This window comes from Sinocyclocheilus anshuiensis, unplaced genomic scaffold (genome assembly GCF_001515605.1).
Source record: "Sinocyclocheilus anshuiensis isolate Anshui unplaced genomic scaffold, SAMN03320099.WGS_v1.1 scaffold506, whole genome shotgun sequence".
Classification (NCBI taxonomy): Eukaryota; Metazoa; Chordata; class Actinopteri; order Cypriniformes; family Cyprinidae; genus Sinocyclocheilus; species Sinocyclocheilus anshuiensis.
Window position 1 is genome coordinate 335,905 of NW_015544144.1, and position 16,376 is coordinate 352,280.

The window sequence follows — 16,376 nt, forward strand, 5'->3', positions numbered from 1 at the left end:
CCCTCTACAGGTTCTCTATGGGAACAAACATCAAAATAAATCTTATATGCTTACATTTAATAAGTCATCTAATGTCATGAATAAAAATAGTGGCAAAATTCAAAGTTCTTCAGGAGTTAAAAATGAATGTTGAAATCTTTAGAACGCCACATTAATCATTCAGTAGGATTTGTAACTGAATCTTGTAACTGAGTATGTGACAGCAAACAATTACAGGACATGTCTCTTTTTTTGTTTTATGTTCTGCATTACATCAAAGAACTATGAGCTTTTTGTCATGCTTCACAAGGTCCAATTTGCTGGAAAGATATTTGGGAAGCAACAGACGGGAATCTATGTTGCCCAGTCAATCAGAAATCTCAAGAAGCTATTGCACAAAGAGAGAAAACAAGTCAGATAAAACCACTCATTACAAATGCCTTCCAGGCTTCAGTAGAATATTTTGCCATGATGGCAAGAAATCATACCGGCTGTTTCTCAGTGAATGACGGGTTGAGTTTTCAGCATTAAAACGTGTATGCTTGTCATGTGCATGCCGGTGTACATCATTTATTTAGTAAGCTCCAGATTTCTATCTGAAGTTGTTTCAGATTAAAGTTCTGTGAGTACTTCAGTTCCCAAGAAGTAGTCTGTACATCACAAGAAGTGAAAGCTGACACCAAATGACATCTACATCAGAAAGCACAGGAATGAGTTAAGCAGGATTTTCACAATCAAATTCACTGATTATAAAACCTGAGGAAATAAAACGAATACCATTTAATACCAGAATAAACCCACACAATCTCAAAATGCATCATGTATCACAGATTGTTTTTCATCACTAAGACAGGCTGTGGCACACATTGGACGAGGCCTTGGAACTTAACGCTGCTTATCAGAAAAACAGGGAGTGGAGTTGGAGTGGACTGATCACAGACTGCTTTGAGCGAGGAGGGGAAATTACTGTTGATTCACTCCATTATACTCACACATACTTCACTCAGAGTTTCCCTTAACTCGGCAGAATAAATCTAGCTTAATTGTCTTCTGTCTTTCCATCCTCAAATTTAAGACCTCTTCAAATGGTTAAATACATTTTTTAATGCTATTTAAGATATTTAAGACTTTTACTTCTTTAAAATTTAATGAATTTAAGATATTTTAATACTGTTTAAGGAAGAAGAAGTGTTTGTAGCTTAGACATTCATTAAAAATATGTCAGGTTGGTGGTGTGCTGTTATTTATTTAGATTTGTATGGTAAAAAAAATACTGTTTCTATTTTGAAGTGAAACGTTAAAGTTAGATCCACACAGTAAAAAATGATAGTAATTTTAACGGTAAACAATGTAAACATGCTACCTGTTAGTTCCCTGTTTACAGTATATACAGTGAAAACCTGTAGGTGTGGGAATCTTTAGGCAGCTCACAATCCGTTCAGATTCAGATGTTTTTTTTCCTGTCTTTAAGAAATAACTGACTGTTTACATGCATTTCACATCATAAACGCATTTTAAAGATGCAAGTGCATTTATCTACTTACACAGTTACACACAGCCGCGAGCATGCATAAAAACAAACACACACAAAGCACACTTAAGCGTTTGAAAACAGCTATCTGTCAATAAGTGAGTTTCATGTATTGAATTTTTATTGCATTCCAAACAAGAAAAAATATGCCTATTCAGTGTTTTGTGTTTGTGTGTAACTGGCAGCTAGGGTTGGGCCGATAGACGATGTCATTGTCCATACGATGTTGAGTCGGCATCGTGATTCCCCCATGTCTGCACAGCTTTCAAAGTAAACTCAACCGTGGATGAGCGCGGACGGACGAGCTCTATACATGCACAATTTCACCTACTTGACTTGTTCTGTCTCAACATTCGCCTCACGCATGCGCTGTTGTACGCGGAGCACCACGAACACTTCTGATGACAAAAAAAGCATTGTCGTTGCTAGGAAACATCTCAAGCTACGCATGTAACTATGGTTCCCCAAGAGGGAATGAGACACTGCGTCCTCTATTGGACACTATGGGGAATGCCATCAGCATGACCGGTGTCTGAAGCACTTGTGAAAACACTCCAATCCATTAGACCACTCAGCCTGTGATGTCATTAGCGGCATGCCTGGAAGTATAAGAAGGCAGCTGTAATTCACATCATCGACTTCTTTGTCTGAAGGAGACGTGAAACAGGCAGGAACTAGTCATGGCAAGGGGACACAGTGTCTCGTTCCCTCTCAGAGAACCATGGTAACATGTGTAACCCGAGACGTTCCCCTTCAAGGGAACTCGCACTGCGTCCTATGGTGGACACTATGGGGAATGCCATCACATAACCAGTGTCTGAAGCACATGTTCCTCAGGCTTGCTACCTTCCCTCTCAATAGTCCAGCAAATGCATATGATGAGCAAATGCCACCTCACATGTTGAACGCACACCATGCATGCTTATTCACAAATAAATAAGTCCATCGAGCGTATTCAACTCCCTCAAGAGCTTAATGCGCATGCTTCTCACCCACATACACAACGTATGAGTTGCGTGAATCCACAGATATCAAAGGCAAAGCCTCTCAATAACTGCATTCAGTTTCCTCAAAAACTAAACGTGCACGCTCCTCACTCAAGCACAAACCGCATCAATCATGCATGATCTCAGGTCCTCAAACTACCTGAAATGATTTGCAGAGTGTTTCCTACACGTACACAAACAGACGGCTCCTGAAGACAAAGAAGTTGATGACGTGCATAACAGGTGCCCTCTTATACTTCCGGGGCATACCGCTAATGACGCCACGGGCTGTGCGGTCCAATGGATTGGAGTATTTTCACATGTGCTTCAGACAGTGGTTATGTGATGGCATTCCCCATAGTGTCCACTAGAGGATGCAGTGCGAGTTCTATTGAAGGGGAACATTGTTTTGTTTACTGTGTCTACCATGGTAACCGCGTGCTGAAGTCACGTTTGTTCTTGTGCGTATAACGTGGTTTTTCCGTTTTGGTTTGCTACGTAGTAATGAGTGGCCAAAGCCAGGTAAAGTACTTATTAACCGTGTTTGCAAGTACTTGTTAGAAGAAGCAGTTAGCATGTTTAGCGTGGTTGTCATTGCTAGGAAACATTGTTTTGCTTACTGTGGTTACCATGGTAAATGTGTGCTGAAGTCGTTTGTTCTTCAGCACACGTGGTTTTTCAGTTTCCGCTTGCTAAGTAGTAAGGTTCTCATCTGCTTGTTTTAGTCAATTGTACTCACTAAGTGCTTTCAAATCTCTACTATTACTACTAACACTCGTAAATCACGCTCAGTTCGTTGGAGGCAGTGCAATCCTAACAATCTGTGTACTGTCCTTATGTCCTCTACTACTTTATTCTCTATTCCAATTAGTGTCTGGAACTGTCAGTCTGCTGTAAACAAAGCAGACTTTATTTCATCTATTGCTACTCATTCGAGTCTCAACCTCATGACCCTAAATGAGACCTGGATTAAACCTGAGGACACTGCCAATCCTGCAGTCCTCTTCACTAATTTCACTTTTTCCCACACCCTTGCCCAATTGGGAGGGGTGGAGGCACTGGTCTGCTTATCTAAAATGAATGGACATTTGTGATCCAGAATTCAGCAGCGAGAGTGATCTTCAATGAGCTAAAGAAAGCCCACGTCACACCTCTCTTCATCAGTTTGTTGTGGCTGCCAATAGGTGGTCACATCAAATTCAAGGTACTGATGTTTGCCTACAAGACAACCACTGGCTCTGCACCAATATACCAAAACTCGCAAGTTCAGACTTATGCACCCTCCAGAAGCTTACGTTCTGTAAGTGAATCTTACCTATTCTATTCTATTCTATTCTATTCTATTGTATTTGTTACATCTCCCTAATTATTTGGCATCTAGGGTTTTTGGGAGGTAACAAAACGTTTAATGAATAAAAGGATATTTAAGCTAAAACACTTTTCTCTGCTATGGAGGTGCGGTGTGTGCAATTAAGAAGCAGGCAGAGACAAAACTGAATATGAATTTTGCATTTAGTAGAGAAATTAGTAAATATTACAAAGCTCCCGATAATAATAATAATATAAACAAACCCCAAATACCATCAAAAATACCCAACAAATATCTATTTACAAATTATATACAAAGGTAATAAATGAAAGTGAGGGACAAGAGCGGTGCTAAATAAAAGAAAATAATAAAACAAACACTAACTAGCACCAATAAAAACCAAGCTAAAAAAAAAACAAACAAACAAAAAAAACTTCTTCAGCGTAGAACACCACTAGCTACACTGACTAACGAAGTTTCACAAGAGTAAACTCAAACACACAATAACTCAAATTCAGAAACAAAAACAGGAGCAAACACCAAAGTAAACGTGAGAGATCAAACAAATGAAAAGCAAACGCTCCTCCCGAACTCGCGTCGCATCCGGGTCTTTATACGCACCTACTAACGTCTGATTGCTCCTCAAAGCTTCGCATAGAATTGATGATTGACTGAAGCATGATCCAATCACAGGTCCTGTGAGGTGAGAGTGAGGCGAGAGAAATAAAAAAGCAATACGGGATGTAACAGTGTTCTATTTTTTTTCTCTAATTTATTTAATAAAAAAACTCTGCTTTATGTACTGTGCTTTTTTTAAACAGTGCATAACATAAAATGACCCCTTCAGGGTTGAGGCAGAAGCACCATAGTGAGGTCATTGATTAATCAATATTATAATTATAATTAATGCACATTTTACACATTCATTCTTCTATCTGAATAATACATTATTGCTAATACTGCATACAGGGTTATGCATGAAAGACAATATTTCTCAACAAAACATGGACAAAACAAAAACACATGCAAATATTGTACAACTTAAATATTGCAAAGGCCCTTTGCTATAAACCCATCAGAAATGACACTTTGATGGATGGTGTAGTACACCACTACTTCTGCTCAAGGTTGTTTTTTCTAATTTGCATATATTTTATAATAATAACATTTGTTCATAGTGAGTACCTACAATACTGATGTTCCCTGTATGTAGATGTTAACTTATGAGTCAGCACTAACATGGTTTCATAAAGTGACAAATAAATACAGCACTATTGCTTCAAGGCAAATCAGAATGGGACAAGAAACAGAAGTTTACTGTTAATGAGAATGATTATGACAAGGTGTTGGTGAAGAACAGAAATTTGATCGGAATGTGATCAGACAAGCATAGATGTTCCCACATTACAACCCAATGAGGGTCATTTGCTTGAAGCTTTTTCAGCGAGCTGTACAGAGAGCTATTGTCCTGGTCAGACAAAGAACAAACACGTGTCATAGAGACAAAGCACTAGATGTTAGTGCACATGACCTGATGTGTATATTCTGTAATCACAGCTGTGCTGATATAGAGCCATGACTACGAGTGTGATATTGCCTTTATGCAACAGTTCGACAGCACAAGTGCGTGGAACTACTTCCAGCACAGATTCAAATCTCAAGTTGACAGTTTAACAGATGAGCTCAAGCCTCAGTTACTAATTCCAAATGTCACTTTAGAGCTTGAAATGAAGGAACGCAGAGTTGCTTCATTGAAGATAAAAGCTTATTGTATTATGTAGAGTGTTATGAAAGAAAGATTCAATGAGCGAGTGTAATTACCTGCATATGATACAGCATTCATTCTTCAACTCAATCTCATTTTCAGAATAAAACATTAGTTTGAATGTCCGCTGAGGAAAGCGATATCTTTGTCATACTATACTTTCATCTGTTAAGGGTTGTAAGGCTGCTTTGATCTCTTCATGAAGCCCAAAATTCAGGAAGTCTCACAAAACAGATGCCATGCAACAAAAACTTTCTAATCTAAAGAGAGGATCTCAAAGAAAACCATTTATATTGTGGTTATTATATCTTAAGAATTTATGATTTGAACTTTTTATGTTTAGTATCATTCTAAGGGTCTTTCAATTTCAAATGACATGTGTTACTATCTTAAATTTGTGTGTCTTCTATGTGGAACACTTGGCTATTCGCCAAATAGCTACAGTAATTCATGTACAGGAGCATAGAATTGCCATTTGGTTACAATTTGATTCGCAGTTGCATTATCTCTTCTGAATTAGCATGATACATTCTTACCTGACAAATAAAATGCTATATTTGATGTATTCTGAACTCTTCTGAAATCATTATGACTAGTAGATCATGTGGAGGCTGATGTTACCTCAAATCTGTGTCCAGGATAGGACAGACTAAAGGCTCATGACTGAGCAGAGCAGTACGCACACCTTCGGAGATCTTTTGAATTCTGTCTATCGCCGACTTAGCAAGTTGTATTGAAGTGGCCTAACAAACTACACTTTTCGCTCTGATCAAGCAGTAGGCGGCCGACTGTAAGGTAGAGGTTAACCTTGCACCCTCTGACTAAGTTTGGACTGGCGAGTTTGTGATCATGAGATTCACGTACGGCCGATGTGAGACTAAAATTCCACATCGGGTCCCTGATGAACGAATGATTGAACGTATGGGATTTCCAGAATAATCAAATATCTAAATTAATGTATAACCAATATTTGTGATCAGCTCTCAATTAGAAATACAGTCTAAATTGAATGATCACTTGAAAACTGGAGTCAGATTAAACACGGAGCTTGACTAAAATTGAAACTAAATTATGTTAAATTAAGTGAACTATGCAGAAGTACAAGTAAAAGACCTACACACATTAGAGCTTTGCACGGCGCTGACTTCCAATAGTGGGCCAATAGGTGGACCTTACAGGGTGATTTCCCATGACAGTACTGCTCAGTGCATTTGTTGGCTGTGTCTTACAAGGTGTTGTTGAAAGTAAAAATAACGTCCTTGTTTACAACCTTGTTTCAAAATAAAAGTCTTTCCTACTGAGTCATTTATAAAGACAGTCTCTTGTCGCCATTTTTAATACCAAATACTATTATTAAATACTATTATTATTTATACAATATATTATTTATTAAACAATAATATTTAATAAACAACAACAACTATTATAAAGTTGCTAAGCAATTCAGTCAAAAGTGCAAAGGCAGCACTCTGATGAAGCAGTAAAGTTCTAAAGTTATGAAACTTTGCCTCAGGCAAAACTATTTGCTCTGGGACAAATAATAGATTGAGACCAAAGACTGCACATTAGATTTACTCAAGACAAATTATAGGTCATATTTAACCAATATAGAGCCAGCGGCGAATTCCAGAAGAGCTGGCTGAAGTAAGGATGTTCTCAGCTGGTTCATGAGCGTTGAACAGCCGCTGACGCCCTGGAGCTCACATCACCAAATATATCCCAGCTAATTTTCAAATAGGCACTATCTTTATAAATAAAACATATATTTTATGTTTAAACAACTATATCCTTGCCTACAAATTCTTCAAAATACATTCCATAACACAAGAACAGTAGTATTTGTAAAATTTCCTCCACCATGATGCTTACTGTGTGAAATGCTGAAAGCAGATTATACAAACAGTGAAATGGTTCCTGTGGTGATACTGGTAGAATATTGCATGGCTGGAAAGACCTCTCAGCCAATCAGATTCAAGGACCAGAAGTAACTGTTGTATAAATATATTTCAGGTAAAAACAGATTTTAGAACATTTTAATTATACATTAAATATGTTTAAATAATCATTTAATAATTTTAAAGCAAAAATAGAATTTGACTTAATTCTCAAATGTTACTACTTTCTTTTTGACAGTCATAGTTTTTAACAATAAAAATGTGCTTTGGCTTTAATACAATACCAATATAAACACCACTTATTTCACTTTATGAAATAGTATGTTGACTTCATAATGCCATGGTTAAAAAAAAAGTCATAGTTTTTAACAATAAAAATTTGCTTTGGCTTTAATACAATACCAATATAAACACCACTTATTTCACTTTATGAAACAGTATGTTGACTTCATAATGCCATGGTTAATTTTCTCACACAATATTAATGGATTTATCCATGAAAAATATATAACTTCCATTATATTCGCAAGGGGATAATCATATTTGGCTTCCAAAAAAAAAAAAAAAAAAAAAACAACTTTGGAGGAATGGTGAAAACAAAATGAAAGAGTGAAATACAAGTGTGAAATACAAGAGTGAAATACAAAATCCTACAGACTGAAGATACATAAAAAGTGCCAGTGGCGTTCTGCTCAACATATGCTTGCAGTCAGGGTGGCTGTATGAAATATTTGCACACCACATGGTCCTTGGTCCATTCATAGCACTTAGACAGTTTTAATGTAACAGCTATGTAGGACATGTTCCTGGATTTTGGATTGTTGGTCCTGTTGTTCCTGCCCAAAGCAACTCCAACTCAACCTTCAATCAGACATGAAACCAAAATGGGCTTTACCAACCACATTCATTTTAGTCACCTGAAATTTCTGCTCCAGCTAACATTCCATTTTCAAAAAGCACATGGCAAAAACTCTTGCAAAGAATTACGAGGCCCATTAGGGCGAGCATACAGTATGTACAGTGGCTGTGAATCATGAGTGATATCAAGAATAACGTTACAGGGTGCAAACACTGTCAGACTAACTGTCTGGCACCATGCAAAGGTCTCTAATGAGAAGTGAACTGCCTGCAAGATTGTCACAGCGCTCAGCTTTAATTACCTGATTGTAATGCAGTACTATTCCAGATAACTAGAAATCGCACATCTGTCAGAATCTGTTAGCAATTGGGAAGCTGAAATACATGTCTAAACATGCCCAGTATTCAGGAGCAGCTCCAGTGTTCTAGTAGCTCCCACTAGTGATGGGCCATTCATGAACAATTACATGATAATTACGTTGTTTGTATTCCCCCAAAGTTTTTTTCTTTTTTTTTTTATGAAATCATAATGCAGACGGTGATTATAATAATGGTCCAGCATTCCCACGAGTTGACAAAGTATTTTGGAAAATGTATGTATGGATATAATGATAATTATTATAGAATTAAATTATGAATAACATAAATTATTTGTTCACCTCCAGAGTTGGGAGTCTTTTGTTATTTTCGCCACGTGACAGGTGAATTGTTCAATATAAGAACATATAGAAGAACATATGTCATGAATATAATTAACAAAACCAGTAATAATATTACATTTAGTAAATCTGTTTGAAATATTACGTTAAACATTAAATTAACATCTTAAGCTTATACATTAAAGGATGCAATACACTAAATGACTTTTAAAACCTGACTTTGTAAATAGTTCCAGAGAAAAACTGGACATCAACAAATGCAGAAACCTAGTGCCGTGTTAGAAGGAGACGCATGACATATGAAAACAACGTGTTCTGAAATCGGCTCAACATATCAAAGAGGTTTGATATCCTCGGACTGGATGAAATAATAGCCTGAAGCTAGCATAGTATGTGCCTATCATACAGCACATGATTTTCTGTGCAATCTGTCAATTCTGACTGACCAAAATCTGTAGACTGGTTCAGACTTTCTGCAAACTATCGACTCTCTGCAATTTGTGTAAATCTTTGGTTTGAAATATATTTTGAATTGTATGATTAAAAACCATAATTAATACAAAAATCAGAATGGTTGTTTGACTACTGTATGTAAGGATCTGCCACTGACTAGACTAGAGGAATGTAAACTTAATGTAAACTTTAAAGTTTTAATGACTGGTAAGGGAAAGATGCATAGCCTCAAATAACCCATGAAGCAGTTGCTGTTTTCAGTCAACATGAAGAGAGATCATATAATCACAGCTTCAATGGGTGTTGAGAGGAAAGGGATTCGTTGTTTATAGTCCAATTTAATTGCACTGCCTTTGCAATGTAAAAAAATAAAAAATAAATAATGATTATGATACTGAAGTTAAAATAATATGATACTAATTAAAAGTTTGTATGAAGCAGTATAATGGGCTGTTTTTGTACAGGTAAAATAACTGGAAGCGAAAGACATTCAAGTTACAAATAGTCGCGCCCGCTCTCTTGTGAAAACTAAGCTGGATATAAATAATATCCATAATGTTTTTACAGCACATCGTTGGTTACTGTAATTTTCTACAGTACATAATTGCTTGTTGTGTTTTCTACAATACATTGGAAGATACTGTGATTTTCTACAGTACATAATTAGTTATTGTGTTTTCTACAATACATTGGAAGATACTGTGATTTTCTACAGTACATAATTAGTTATTGTGTTTTCTACAATACATTGGAAGATACTGTGATTTTCTACAGTACATAATTAGTTATTGTGTTTTCTACAATACATTGGAAGATACTGTGATTTTCTACAAGACATTGCTGGTTACTGTGACACTCACAGTACATCTTGCATTACAGTAATTTTGACTGAAACTACGGTATTCTACTGTGAACTGGTATACAGTAATTTCCTCTGCACAAACACAGTAAATTCCTGTAGATTTCACATGAATTTTTTACAGTGTAGTATAAACTGTATTTTCTGTAACATGACTGTAAATACAGGAAATCTCTGAGATTAAATCAAATTTACAGACCAGACCATGGATGGCATCTGTGGCATGCACTGTCAGGCTCAACAGTAAAACATAAGGGTAAGGATGAGAGAGTCTCACTTGCCTTTATGGGTAAGTGCTGTGTTGTCATTGAAAATTTGTTGATCTTGTTCAATAATTTTTATGCATTGCAAGCTTAAACATTTGGTTTTCAGTGATATAAACTCAAGTGTGTGGAGTATGTCAGAAACTACATTTGCATCTGTATACTGCATCCAGTGTAGACAACGCGTCAGTGATTATAATGGGTTCTATTTGCTTTTGACAGGACACGATGCTTGCATCCAGTGTAAGCAAATGTGGGCGGGGCTTGTGGTGTGGCAATGTATAACTAATGGTCAATGCTCTGGAGGCACTACTACAAGTATGCGACTGTATTTGCCCTTGTGACTTCACAGATCCCTTTAGGAGGAATTAATATAAACAATATAAGCTTCACATTTCTGCTTTCATTTTCCCCATATGCACTTACTGTTCTTATTTTTGCATACTGAGTGACAAGTTGAAATCATTTTCTGAGGAAATCAACAGCATGTCTGTGATGTTATGCATAGAATTTGACTTGTACTTGAAACCTGAAACATCCCTTTCAAATATTTGTACTCTTTCATTGCCAAAGTCTCCCCAGTGGAGAATAACAACCCTGAGAACACAAACAACGGAGAGCATGTGACTTACCAGAAACATGACTTGCAATGAAGTTTTCAGCCATTCCATTAATTGTGAAATTTTAAAACCCTGTTTCAGTGGCCTTTCTACAGTCGTTTAATTACAGTTCTCCTCGTTCTGTTTCTGCTTTTCCCACAGCCCTTTCCACACTCTTAAGAATTTACTTGATCCCTTTTAAGTCATCTGTATTAATTATAGCACATGGAATGTGTTAATTATGGCAGAAGAAGCCCGATGGAGACGCAAAAGAAAAAAGCGAAAGAACAAAAGTTGAACAATAACATCGCCAGTCGTTTAATCAAGAATAATATAAGTTAACGTTTTGTGCAAATTTTTGACCCGAAAGTAAGGTGTGACATTATCATTATCCACAACGCAATATCCATAAGACCCTGATCACCTTTTTTCCTGCATGTATGTGCTGTCTCTAAAGGACTCATTTCATAATACACATTCATTGAATATAAGACATACAGTAAGTGAGCTAACATGCTCTTCTAATTCAATATGAAAGCACATGAGCAGTTCTCCAAAGAAAAAAACAGTAGAAGTATATTGTCAAAATATGATTAATTTAAAGATCAAAACTTCTGTGCAGAGGTCTGGCCGATCCATGCAAGGTCACACAAGAGAAGAAGAAAGAGTGTTCTGGGCTTTACTTACACTTGCCCTGCTGGGGCACTGGGTTGTGACCTACTTTTCAGCAATAGAAGAAAAACTGAAAAGAGGGAAAACCCCAGGAGAAGTGACTTCTACGTATAGGCCTAATGCTACTGAAGACACTCCAGCAACAAGCGCCTGACAGACTCAAAAATGGTGGTCGTTGGGTTGTGGCATAACCTGTTGAGGTAATGAGCTATGAGATGGAGTGTGGGGATTTGTCAACCCCAAAAGAAAGGTGTTGATAATGCTAAGGCACTTCAAACTGAGAAAAAAAAAACCTAAGTGAGAAGTGAAAATGGGGGTTGAGTTTTTATCCCTACAGCAGCATTGAGAGCCGAGAGGACAATGTAACCACTTGAGCTCCTCTTCAGTGGGATGATGGGAAAAAACTAAACAAAAAAAAAACTAAAATTTTCTACCAGAAAAAACAAAATAAACCCTCAGATGGTTTGAGAAAGATTTATAAGACGACTGTATATTTATGCTGCAGTTCGCTTTTAATGTTTTATTCCATTTCAGGACTTCCATCTTAATCTGCATTCGATGCGGATCTTATGAGATTCAAGTTGTTGCTGAAGGTTCCTGCAATGAATGAATCACTGATTCCCCATAATGAGGCATTTGTTATTATATTCTGGTCTACTGAAAATTAATATGGTTAATTAGTAAAACTATTTAACCAATCATGATGTCCATTTAATACTCGATGGGTACTATTTTTAGCATTTTGATAATTAGAAATGCTCTTAAACTCTCACTGAACGGCATTCAAGTTGTATTTGAGACCACAAGACTGTGGGCAGGCCACCTTAGTTTGGCTCCTAATTGAAGCTACTTTGAATATCTTTGTCTAAGCAGCAGAAGAGGATGATCCCAGCCACTGAGCTGCTAGCCAGTTTGTGCAAACTGTGAAGTCATCTACATCACAGCGCTTATCTGCAGGGCACAGGCTCTACAAGAATGTCTGACATGAGCAAGCGTGGTGCCAACTAGTGGGATGCAAGCTACTGCACAAATTGTGCTAGAAAAAAAACAATTGCTCACCTTAAATGCGCTTAGATGCTCAAAAGGCAAGCAGAAGACATGCTGTTGCTTGGAGACCGCCCAGAGACAACAGGCAAACATCTGAGAGTTTTGTACTGTTTTCTGAGTGGAACAGCGTCCAACGAAGCGATCAATCTAATGATCTGTTTAATTCACTTCAATTCAGCCAACTTCTTTAATCCACTTAAGCAATCAAATGGAGATTTTACTTAAAAGTGAGGAGAAATCAAAGGGTGTGAAATCTGGGATTTAATGTTAATCGTTTATATAGCGATTTGCATTGCTATATTTCTGAAAAACGTGGTAACACTTTTTTTTGTGAAGATTTTTACGCATTCAAAATGTCTTATAATGCATCTTATAAAACGGATAGTGGTCTAATCTTTAAAGTACCTATAAAACATTATACCCTTTAAATGTGTAACTATGGATGAGATTACATTATAGGCTTTCATTTAACATTTACTGTGGAAGGATAACACAACTGTCGTGCTGTATCATTTGAAACAGTTTCTTTTTTTCATTAGGAGCTGCTTTGGTGTATTGGGTCTCCTGCAGTGTGCGTTACTTATAGATGGTCATGTCACAAAAGAGTGGCCTGAAATACAATACGTGGCTTCTAATTCCCTGCTGCTATATAAGATTGGAGCAGCTCTTAGGCCAGCAGCTCTGGTGAAAAGCATTTCATCAAAGTGGCTGCAACATTTCTTTGTTTCCCAAGCAGATGTAAAGCTTCAAGACTACAAGCGACCACCAGCATCAAACAGTGAATTTCGTGTCAGTCTCAAGAATGTGAAGTTTTTATTGTATTCATCTATTTTAGAAACATAGTATTATCAAGGATAGTATTATGTAGGCTTAAGTCCTTTCACATGACTCACGTCATAACTATATGCATATAGAAATGTAAGCTTGAAGTCAGCATGAAAAGATTTATTTAATTTTTTTAAGAGAGAGAGAGAAGTAAGTGATGTCTGCCAAAAAGGACATTTTAACAATGCCAAAGATTCATGCACAATACAACTGTTTTGAAACCCTCCACCAGTTTCCTGTCTTAAAGCCTTTTGTGTGTTATTCACATTCATGCATCACTCTGATTATTGAACAGATACGATAATGAAAGCAACCACACAAAGAAAAGGAAAATCAAACAGCCTGTCTCATCAGCCTGATTGCTGATTATTTCAAAATTACCTGCACGTATTGCAGACAACCAAGCCCCGGTACTGGTTACAATCACCTTCCAAAATAAAGAGAATTTTCACACTGAAAGCAGCGAGAGATCTGAAATCTCTCTATTCAGAGGAGACAAAGAGAAATGGGCCATTGAGTAATGGGGACAAATAAGATTGTCTGTTATTTTCCTTTGTCTTGTCCCTATACAGTGTCATCTGTTTCTCACTTACTGTGTTATGTGATTCTGTTTTTCCCTCAACTCATACCGACTGTCTTTCTTCCTCTCTGTTAATGCATATTTTCAAAGCTCTCTCTTTTCTGCTGGCAATCTGACCGGTCAGTACATGATTGGCTGTCATTCATCCATTACTGCCATTGCCACTCTGGGTTTTCCATCATTTGACTGCTGAGCAAAACACACTTGGCAACACTGTGTTCCAGGCCAAAACCCAGAGAAAGCATTAGCTCAAAAGGCAGGAGGAGAAGCAGGAGTTCATAGTGGCACAGGGCATTACTGCTGTCCAATGGAAAAAAAATAATAATAAAAATAAATAATAGTGGCAAGATATGTCTAGGATCTGAAAAATGTTGGCATTAAAGATGCAGTTTGTAATATTGACAGCTAGTGGTTAAAATGGGCACTGCATTCCAAACTCCAAATATTGGAGAGCGTTGTTTCCCCACCCCCTCTTCTGCAGACTTGATGCTCAGATGGGTTGCCAGATGCAACAAGAAACAAGCACAGCCGACAATGTTAGACAACGAGTCTTGCACTGTACATTGATGTGTTGATTTATCCGTGTTTCAACATTCCTCTGGTCATGGAGATTTTTAGATAGATGCAAAGGCTTTTTAGGTCATGTAAAATCTGTGATCTCTGACCCAGTTCATTTTCCTGGATTCCATAGCTGCAATACGCTGTGTTTTCCACCAACTGGCAACCCGGGGTGCTGAAATACTCTTGGGTAAATTGGCAGACCAAAACAAAAACAGACATTCCGACACAGAATCATATTTCAAAGTAGAATAACTGTCTGTAGCATTGTATGTCAGAGAAACAATTATCTGAACTTAGCATGTTTCCTAAATATCTGCAAACATATTATGGAATTTTTATGCTTTAGTACAGTCAAATTACATACAGCACCTTTAAAGATCACTGTATACCAATCACAAACATGACTGTGAACCCAAAGAGGCAGGTAAAGGCTATTTTTTAAGAGACATACTGCCTGCCATATTATTATTTTATTACAAGGCAATGAGGATAATCACTTCAAAATGAGAATTAGAAAATAAAATATCATGGTAATTAGTAAAGTTAACACAGATCAAAATGAACTGGTGCCGGTTATATTCATTCTGTGATTTCAGTAAGACCTACTTACCTCAGCATCTAACAAGCTTTCTTAGTGAATTGTCAAATTCTCCCCACTTATAATTGCTATTGATTATGTGGCATGTCTGATTAAATCCTGAGTCCAGTGCTTTACTGGTTACATAGCAGAATATTTTTTTTGTGTGATTGTGTTTTCCTGGACCAAGGGGAAATGACAAGGTTGTACTCATTCATAAGCCTACAACATTGAAAAGTCAGAGCATGTTATTAAATCATGAAGCACTCATAATTCAAAGTCCTGATTGCAATCAAACAAAAACATTATCACACCCATCCATATGAAAGCTCATTAGAGATCCAACATTGGGTAATGGTAATAAACTAATCTGAGAGAGAATATCTAGACTGAGAAACTGAGATTCTTACATTGCATTGCAATTACACAGCATGGATTTGTGTAAACCGGCGTAACGACTTGTAGCTATGGAAACACAATACCAGCGCTCATGGGTGCCACCCATTAAGGATGCAAATTGTCCTCTTGTAGGCACTGCCCGAGAAGCTTTTATCACAGCAGCTTTGTCACATGGACTTGTCAAATTACTTAAAAAAAAAAAATGCTAGGGGCAAAATTAGCTACTGTTATACACTGAAATAACATATTCAGCATTTGATTGGGACATTTATATAAAGAACATGATTTTTGAAATCTTGTAAACAATGGCTGTACATCTCACTTAAATTCTACCCGATCCTTCTTGGAGTCCTAATTTGGTTATTGCTTCCCCTTGAGCAAGGACACACTGTGACTGATACAGGCAGCCCACACACAGCAACCTCGGCAGCACAACACATTAATACAAGACTTAGCATTATGTTAATGTTTAAAGATTTTTGTTAAATCATGACTTCTGTTCCTCACACAAAGCAATAGTATGGCTTTGGCAGACCTGTATTTCAGCACATGGACTACG

The 16,376-nt window shown here is 37.1% G+C and overlaps 1 protein-coding gene across 1 annotated transcript in view; it reads right to left on the minus strand.

Annotated features, from left to right (window-relative positions):
- LOC107695105 (gamma-aminobutyric acid receptor subunit alpha-3-like) overlaps positions 1-16,376 on the minus strand; it is a 197,728-nt gene that overhangs the window by 103,749 nt on the left and 77,603 nt on the right. The gene's annotated exons all lie outside the window — the stretch shown is intronic.